Source organism: Talpa europaea (genome assembly GCF_964194135.1).
Source record: "Talpa europaea genome assembly, chromosome: 12".
Lineage (NCBI taxonomy): Eukaryota > Metazoa > Chordata > Mammalia > Eulipotyphla > Talpidae > Talpa > Talpa europaea.
In genome coordinates, this window is record NC_140079.1 from 7,666,137 (window position 1) to 7,675,773 (window position 9,637).

Here is a 9,637-nt window from a genome sequence, read left to right on the forward strand (position 1 = left end):
GCCCCGAACTCAGAAAGAACATCGAGTTCCAGCGCCCCGCCAGCTCTGTGATCCCCAGCCTCCTGGACCACCCCCCAGCTCCCCAAACCTGCCCCCCCAGACTCCAACCCCTAGATCCTGGACCCCATACTGCAGACCTAGATCTCAAAACTCAGACTTTGGACTTCAAATTCCAGACCCATACCTCAAACCAGGAATGAACCCTGGGCTCCAAAATCCCAAACTTCATCTTAGACCTGAGGAACCCAATTTCAGACCAGGGGTCCCAGACACAGGCATTATCTCCCAGATCATGAACCCCAGGTCCTAGAACCTCAGCGCCCAGGAGTGCCAGACCTTGGACCCCAAACCCCAGAATCTAGATCCCAGTTCCCCAATCTCAGATCCTACATCTCAGACCTAAGATCTTGGGTCCCAGGCACCATATCCCAATCTCTAGACCTCAAACTGCACACCTGGGACCCCAGAACTCAGACCCCAAACATCTGACTCTAATCACAGTCTGTAGTCCCCAACTCCCTTCTCAATTCTGGAATCCAGACCCAGACTTTTGACCCTCTACTCCAGAGTCCAAACACCCCCCTCCCCCCAGCCCTAGGTAGTCTGCCAGTCAAGTGCAGTGGACCCCACTGTTCAGAGGAAACAAAATGAAGCCAGGGAGTTACTGCTGGGTGACCTGGGAAGAAGGGTGCTCGACAGATATCAGGACCCTCCCCTGAGCCAGGTATGGCTGGGTGGTGTAGACAGAGGTGGAACCCCTGAACTGCTAACCACACCCAGACTATCAAAGAGCCTGAATGCCTTGAAGATGGGTCAAGGAAAGTATAGAGCAGGGTTCCTTGAGCACCCCGGATGTATAGCCTGGGAGAGGGCTTCCCTGGGAAGGGGGTGCTGACTGGTGCCTAGAGCGGGAAGATAAGCAGGGTGGACAGAAGGCAGCGCTCAGGGGTAAATCAGTGCTGGTCAGCACAGGTGGTTGTGGGGGTCCTCTGCCTGCCCCTACGTGTGCAAGAGGCTTCTGTGCCCTGATCCAGCTGTCTTCAAAGAGCCCTCATTCCTCAGGGTGAGCAAAGTATTGGTGGCTACACTTCGGGTATTGAGAAAGCTTTCCAATCATAGCACACAAAATTCCAGTGGAAAAAATGCAAAAGACTGCTTCAGTGATAAGTAAAAGTAATCAGCTTTCTAACCTGCAGGTCCACACGGCCATTTCCAATTTAACTCTATCCTCTACTGAGTATGGCTATCGGTGTGCATGATGACCACAGCCTGCCTGGGGCCAAGCCTGGCCACCACCTGTCGTAAATCATAATTTGCTGATGTTCAGCGGTGCCCATTCCTCCCCATGTCATCTGTTTCTTGGTTCCCAGAGCCAATTTAAGTAGTTGTCACAGAGACCATAAGACCTGCAAAACCACAAACATTTAGTCTCTGACCGTTGGCAGAAAATATTTATTTTGCTCTCTAAACGGCATTTAGTCCATTAAAAAATTTAGTCCCTCACCCAAAGTATAATTTTACCCTTTTCTTCTATCATTTGGTGACCCATAATCAGTCATGTGCCACATAAGGACGGTTTGGTCTGTGACAAACTGCTTATACCATGGCGGCCGCTATGCATCCTGGGAGCGTGACAGGCTATACAGTGGGGTTTGTGTGATCATTTCATGATGGTCTCATGAAATGCAATCACTTTCCGACGCAATTTTCAGACCTTGTCCCCATCCTTAAGTGACCCATGACAGTAAGTTTCTGCAGGTCTCATAGCTGTGTAAATTTTTTTGTTGTTTTGTCTATCAACATAAAATATAAGAACAGGCCATATTAGTAATATCAACAGTATCTAAAATAACAGCTAGTGGAATATTAAGATCTGATTTCATGGTGTACATGAGTGACTCACCAGACAAGTGCTTCAGAGACTGGGCATACAACCAGGCCTGCCACCTGAGATAAGAGGAAAAGTCTGCATGGGGTACAGGTAGGGGTATTTTCAGAAAAAGTTGGCGTGGATGACCTCCAGGATGGCAGAGAAATGGAGGAAATCTAGGTCAAGATAACATTGCTGAACTGCCCTGATCATTCTGTGCCTGGAGGCGCCCTCACTTGGGGCCATGTGTTCTGAGAGCTAATAAATGCCTTTACTGAGTGAGGCAAGTTGAGTCAGGTTTTCTGTTACTCAAGCCAAAGGCGGTAACTGATGAGCCGTGCTGGTGGCATCTCTGCGTACCTCCCACTAGTGACAGGCAGGGAGGTGGCTTTGTTCTGGTCCCTTATCCCTGACACTGGTTATTTACATAAACAGTTGCCTAATGAGCGGTTTCAGTTCTTTATTAGCGCATAGTAAACCACCTAAGGATTTAGAGGCTTCAGCTGGGACAGCAGGCAGGCATTGACTGGGAGTGCGTATGAACTTCCTGGGGTTACTGTAACAGATGATCACAGATGTAGTGGCTTAAAACAACATCCATGTGTCATCTCATGGTCCTGGAGTTCAGGAGTTCGGCACAGTCTCACAGGGCTAACCCTGGTGTGGACAGGGCTGCTTCCTCTGAGGCCCCAGGGGATCTGACTGCTGCCTGTTCCAGCTTCTAGAAGCTCCACATCTGGGCTCAGGCCCTTCCTCTGTCCTCACAGCCAGCAGCGCTGCCTCCTCCCCGCTGACTCGGACTCGCCTCCTCCCTCTTGTTTTTTGTTTTTGTTTTTTTAATTATTTATGCATACAAGAACTGGGGTGTAAGACAGAGGTGCAGGGGGTGAGAGGATTCACCAGAGACAGAGTGGGGAGCTGAACAGGCTGAGCTACTGAAATGCACTGCTGAGAGGAGCAGCGGGGAGACAGGAGAGGTCCGCTGCGCCATGTGGGTAGCTTCCTGGCCAGGATCTAATTCGTGCTGCAGTGGCTGCAGATAGCTTCCTAGTGCTGAGACAACCCCTGCGCCACCAGGAAGTCCCCAGATTTTCCTTTATATCAAGGTGTTCAATTTAATCCATCTGCAAATTCTTTCTTGCCAAGTAACATATTCACAGGAAGTCGACATCTTTGGAAGCCATTACTGAACTGACCACGGGATGAAAGCAGTGTGCACCCCTAACAGAGGTTTCTGTTTCACAGATGTGCCCACATATCACATATACTTGAGATTTATGCAAATCATTGTCTATAAATTTTACTTCAAAAATGTAAACAGGGGGCCTCCCCGGTGGCGCAGCGGTTGAGCGCTGGGTTGCGAAGCTTCCCGCAGCCTCTAGGGCGCCGGTTCGATCCGCTGGGCCAGGATCATGGCCAGTCTGCCCCAGGCGCCAGCAGTCACTGCAAGGCCCTTGGGGAGCTGCACCCCATGCCGGGCTGGCCGGGTGCCTGCTGTGCCAGCCCTGGCCAGGAACCGCCACACAGCCAGCAACGGCTCTCTGTGGTTTGGCTGTTTGAGGGCATTCTTTGGTTTCACAGGAGCGAGTCGTGGGGCTGCCATGCGCCTAGCTGGGGCCTCCCAGAGAGCAGAGGGACGCGGGGCTCTTGGCGACGGCCAGGAGGCCTGGACCGCGGGCGGGTGGCCGTTCTGCAGAGGCCCTCGGGCTGCCCTCGGGAAGAGGCGGAAGCACGTTCTATCCTAAATCCTTTAGCCTGATTAAGAACCTAAAATATTCTTGCTAATTTGGAAAATCCCACACGATTTAAAATTTCCTAAAAGGTGGGCTCGCCTCCACCCCTGGGATGGAATACTGGGCGCTTCCAGTCAGAAGCAGAGTTGTTCCCAGAAGGAAAACTCTTCTGCGAGGGGCCGCGCCCCCTTACTCATTCTCCAAGTGCCCTCATGACTGTGGGGGCAGGTGAGATGGGGGGGCAGGGGAGATCAAAGCGCTTTGTTTACACCTTTGAAGCCTGTGGCACCTACCGTTTATGCTGCGCACGTCCTGCCTCGGGCCACGCGCTGGAATTCACCCTCTCCCTCCTTCCTGTGGAAGATGCCCCCCCGCCCACGTCCCTGGTCCCCGCCCCCCTCCCCGCACACACGCCAGTGGAAAAGAAAAGGGTGACTCACACCCGTCCACGTCCACGCCGCTGAGGGCCCGTCGCTGTCAGCCGACCGGGGACGGGCGCGGCAGGGCGACGCCGGCCACGGACACGGGGCGGGCCGCGGTCTGCCCGCTGCCCATCCTCCTGGGGACGGCGGCGCCCAAGCCGAGCGAGCGCCCACGGGCCCGGCCTCCTGCTGGTCAGGCTGCGGCAGCTCCTGGACGTCGTGGGCCAGCTGCAGGAGTCCCCCGAGACTCGGTAAGGTCTCCCCGCCGCGGCTCCCAGCCGGCCTCGGCTAGGACAGAGGGGCTTTCACGCGCGCACAGGTAACCAGAGCTGCCTTTCCTTTGCTCCAGGAACCCGAACGCCCGCCCGCGCCAGAAGACGTGAAGGTAAGACCCGCCGCGTGAATATGTTAACATGTTTTTGACACGAGGTTGGTGAATCCAATCAAGAAGCGCCGGTTCGATCCCCGGCTGCTCCCCGGCCACCAGAGGAGGGTCCCGCATGGCGCGCAGACCTCTCCTGCCGCCCGCTGCTCCCCTCAGCAGTGTCCTTCGGTCCTTCTGCCTGCTCTGCTCCCTGCTCTGGCTCTGGTGAATTCTCTCACCCTCCCGCGCTTCTGACTGTACCCAGTGCACGTATAAATAATAAATAAATAAATTTAAAAAAACAAACAAACCTTTTTTTTTTTTTTTTTTTTTTTTCATGTTTTTTTTTTTTTTTTTTATTTATTTATTTGTTTTGTTTTGTTTATACATGCACTGGGTACAGTCAGAAGCGCGGGAGGGTGAGAGAATTCACCAGAGCCAGAGCAGGGAGCAGAGCAGGCAGAAGGACCGAAGTACACTGCTGAGGGGAGCAGCGGGCGGCAGGAGAGGTCTGCGCGCCATGTGGGACCCTCCTCTGGTGGCTGAGGAGCAGCCGGGGATCGAACCAGCGCCGCAGAGGCCGCGGGCAGCTTCGCAACCCAGCGCTCAACCGCTGCGCCACCGGGGAGGCCCACAAACAAACCTTTTTTAAAAAAAAAATGTAAACAGGCAGCACTCCGTCTGCCCACCTGTGACTATGCAGGTGCTTCTTTTCACCAACTCTCTCCCTCCACAGGGCAGCAGCCTCCCCGCCTGCCCGTGACCTTCACTATGCCGGGGCTTCTCCTCACTGACCTCCCTCAGCAGAGGCGGCTCTCCTCAAGGCCGCCCACCTGCAACCACGCAGGCCTCTCTCAGCAAACCTGTTCCTTTCAGGGCAGCTCTTCCTGCCCGCTTGTGTCTTTATAAGTGTCCTTCATTCTTCTGTCCCTTTCCCTAATAAACCCGCTCTTTAAATAGATATAAAAAATGTAAACAAATACCAGACTTTATGTCAATGATATTGTTACCCAGCAATTGGCTTGGTACCTGCATAGAAGTGGAACTATTATGACACCAGGATTTTGAGAAAAGAAAGAAGCTCTATGGTGAATTGAGTGGCAAGGAGAGAGGCGATAAATCTCCTGTCTTTATCCAGAAGATAAATCTGCCTCCCCGTTAAGAAAGTGAATGTGTTTTCGCATTTGGGATTTCTCTTCCTTGATGTGGTGATGAAAGAATTCACAGCCATGACTTGAGCAGAAGCAAAAGCAAAGTTTAGACTGACGTACACCCAGGGAGAGATCCTGGTGGGAAAAACCTGAGTGCGTTTTTGCCCTGATTGGTGGGGTCTTCTGGCTTCTATGACGTTCCTAGTCTCATTCAGGTCTGCTCTTTCCATGGCGGGGAGAGCCTTTAGTGTTTTTCAGGAAATTGCTTGGCCTGATCAGGGAGATTCCCCTGTCATCCAGAAACTGGCCAGTTTAGAGGAATTGCCTCCCCCACTCTGCTTCTTTCTCTCCCAGGGCTTTACCAGCTTTGGATCATTCAAAGGAGTGGGGTCTGGGCCTCCCCTGGTGGCGTAGACGGTTGAGCACGGAGCTGTGAAGCTGTCCGCAGCCTCTGCAGCACCGATTCGATCCTGGCCGGCCAGCGAGTGTCCCATATGGCGCGGCAGACCTCTCCTGTCTCGCCCGCTGCTCCCCTCAGCAGTGTTTTTCATCAGTCTGCCTGTTCTGTTCCCCGCTCTGTCTCTGGTGAACCCTCTCACTCTCCCACGAATCTGACCTGTACCCCGGTTCTTGTATAAATAAATACATAAATCTTTCAAAAAAAAAAAAAAAAGGAGTGGGGTCCTTGGGGCACTATCATGCCTGCTCTTAGGGAGCAGTGTATTTTTTTAATGTTTTATTTATGCATAGAAGAAATGGGGTGTAGGTGTGTGTGTGAGAGGACTCACCAGAGACAGAGTGGGGAGCAGGTGGATCTACTGAAATACACCGCTGAGGGGAGCAGCAGGCGAGAGACAGGAGAGGTCTGCTGCAGCATGTGGGGATTGAACTCATGCTGTGGTGGCTGCGGATAGCTTCATAGGCTGGGTCTTAACCACTTATGCCACCAGGGACATCTTTTTGAAGGCAGTTGTGGGGTATTTGTACCCCACATCTTTTTGAAGACAGATTAGCTATGAAAGCAGGAAGTCCAGCCTACCTCCACCCCAACTTTTGACTCCACCTGTTTGACCACTTGACTCTTAAATCCCCGTGAGAATTCCCCCCAAGGGTGTTGGGAGTCCTTGAAACAGCCCTGACTAAGCCTGTGCTGGTCTCTAGAGGGCGCTGTCGACACAGCCAAGCCTAGGGATTTTAATTCATTCCTGGGGCGACTGTAATTCCTATAAAAGCATCCCTGCAGCAAATGAGACATTTCCCACCCCACCGCCCCTACTCTGAGACCCCCGGCTGTCACACAAGGGTCTCATTCATATCCAACATGCCCAAGATGGAAGGGGAAAGAGGGGAGGGCTAGCAAAAAGTGTGGAAGAAGCAAGTGGGGCCAGTTTGGCATAAGAATTATTTTGAGCTGAGGCACTCACGTTCCTGAGATCCCGTCTCTGCCTAAAACAGCTCCTTCCCAACAACATCCAATTGTCATAGATTCCTTTCCGGGATGAACTCTGATTTTCTTTTCTTGGAGAGCAGAAGCACGAGCACTTGCAGACACGCACAGCCCCCTCTCCCGTCCATTCTCCGAAGGCCCCTTTTCGCCCTTGACATCCCGAGCCCCGCCCCCGAGATGTGTGTGTTACCTGTGCTCTCACACCTCACGCTTCCTGCTGGCACTCCGCTCTGCCTGAGGCCTCCAGCCCATGCAGTCAGCCCCTTCTCTGCCTGTGAGACGCCCACAGTCAGCTGCAAACAACTTCACCTGGATGCAGGTCGTTCGTGTATATGACAGTTGTGGGGTACAAATACCCCAGCTCCCTTGCCCCAAGCGGGACAACAGGGGTGTGACCCTCCTCCTGCCCAGATTTCCTCCGGGGACCTTGTCTGATGTTCCCTCTTTGCCTTGTTCCCCCTCCATCCTCTCCCCACCACGTGACACTGGAGCCCATTCTGAGCACTGTGGACTGTTGAGGAGCATCCCTGTCCCCCCACTTGATGCCAGGAGCACCCCCTGTGTGACAACCACCATTACCCTCAGGCACTGCTCAGGGTCACCTGGGGGCAGATCATCCCTTACACCCCCCTTGAGGATCTCTGCCCTCCTGCGTTTTCCTTCCCAGGATCCTCGTCTCACATCTCTTCTGGGAAAATGCAACTTCCCTGCCTCCAAGTCCCTCACTTCCTTCACCCTCCCAGAGGGCTCTGAATTTCCAAATTCTTGCCATTCCCCTGAGGAAATGCAGCCCTCCCAGGTTCTACTGGCCACCTGGCCAGTGAAGGGGACCCAGGTGACAGGACCCACCGGCAGAGGAGGTGAAACCAACAAGACCAGAGAAGCCAATCAGAGGCAGCCCTCCCAGGGACAGGGCCTGCACCCTGAGTGCAGTGGGGAGACTGTGGGCATGGACCCTGAGCGGGGAGCCCACCTCTTCAGGAAAACCACGAACACCACCCCCTGCATGCACATCATAAACGAGAAATTCTGCGTTAGCTAGACGAGCCTGCTTCACCTGCAGACGCCTTGATCCTCGCACATGGCAAGTGACGCTGTAGTGTGCCTGTTTCCCTACCTGAAAACTGCCTCCTCCTCCCTGCTTGGAGTTCTCAGAATAATCCCCGCCCAGGTCCCAAAGGCAGGGGATTAGGGCTCTCCATTCCCACTGAGTCCCTTTGTCCCCTGCCTCCACCCCTCATTTTGGGTGGGGTCCCAGAGACACCTCCATCAGGTGCCACCCACAGCTGCAGAGAGCATTGCCATAGGTGGCCATCATGGGCTTGGGAGCCCAGGAACCTCACCTATGAGGGGTGAAGGTGCAGATGACAGGGGAGCCCTCTCCCAGTGCTGACACATCTCCCCCATTTCGAGATGAGCTTATTGACCTGGGCAGACACGTCCAGTGTCAGACAGTGGGGCTGAGCCAGGGCTAGAAGGTCAGAAGGCACCATCCCTCCAGGGGCTTCACTCACTCACCACGCATGTTTATTGAGCACCAACTGTGTGCCCAGGGCTCAGGATGAACAGATTGAGGGTGTGACAGCTGGGAATCCACAAGGACTAGTCAAAATGCACAACCATGCAGAGTCCCAGGCATATATATATATAGTTTTCAATTTAAGTGAATTAAAATGAAACCAAGCAGGCATTCCTCACGCCTACTGGCCACATTTCACATGCACAGCAGCCACATGTGGCTGATGGCTGCCATACTGGACCGTGCAGATGGAGAACATGGCCATCATTCCAGAAAGTTCTATTGGAAGGCACCAGACTTTATGTCCAAGTGAGGACTGAAGGCAGAACCACACAGCTGGGAACAAGGGAAATGGGACTTTGGATTCAGATGCGTTGTAGCCACTCTACTTAGGGGGCCTCCCCGGTGGCACAGCAGGTTGAGCGCAGCGCTGTGAAGCTGTCCGCAGCCCCTGCAGTGCAGGTATTATCCCGGCCGGCCAGAGAGATACCCACATGGCGCGGCAGACCTCTCCTGTCTCCTGGCTGCTCCCCTCAGCAGTGTTTTCTGTCCATCTGCCTGTTCTGTGCCCCACTCTGTCCCTAGTGAATCCTCTGACCCTCCCACACTTCTGGCCTGTACCCCAGCTCTTGTATGCACAAATAAATCTTTAAAAAAAAAAAAGATTCTGCTTAGGACATTGTAGAGGGGTTTTGCTGTTACCACTAAAACTGGGCAAAATGTTATTTCTTGCAACTGCTTGTGAATCTAAAGTTGTAGCAAAATTCCAAGCATAAAATGTTGGTGCCCCTCTCCTTGTTCCTAGCTCCGATTTGGAGAGGTTGTGTGCCCATTTTCTGCCATTGTGTGCCTGCCACTCAGGGCAGGGGTGGGCCCTGCCTAGCCGGGGAGGTGAGCACTGTGAGGGCGAGGAAGGAGCAGAGGCTGGACAGGGTGGAGTCCCTGGACTAGTGCCCTCAGGCTGGGAGTGACAACCTTTCTGTGACTCTGCATGGGGCCGTGTGTGGGGTGGTGGGGGGTGGTGCCACTTTTAACCAGCAGATAAGATGCTGGCAATGAACCATGTATCCCTTGCGACTTGTCTGTCTGTGAATCTGACTTCTGGGGATTTGTTGCCCTCAGCTGGGCACT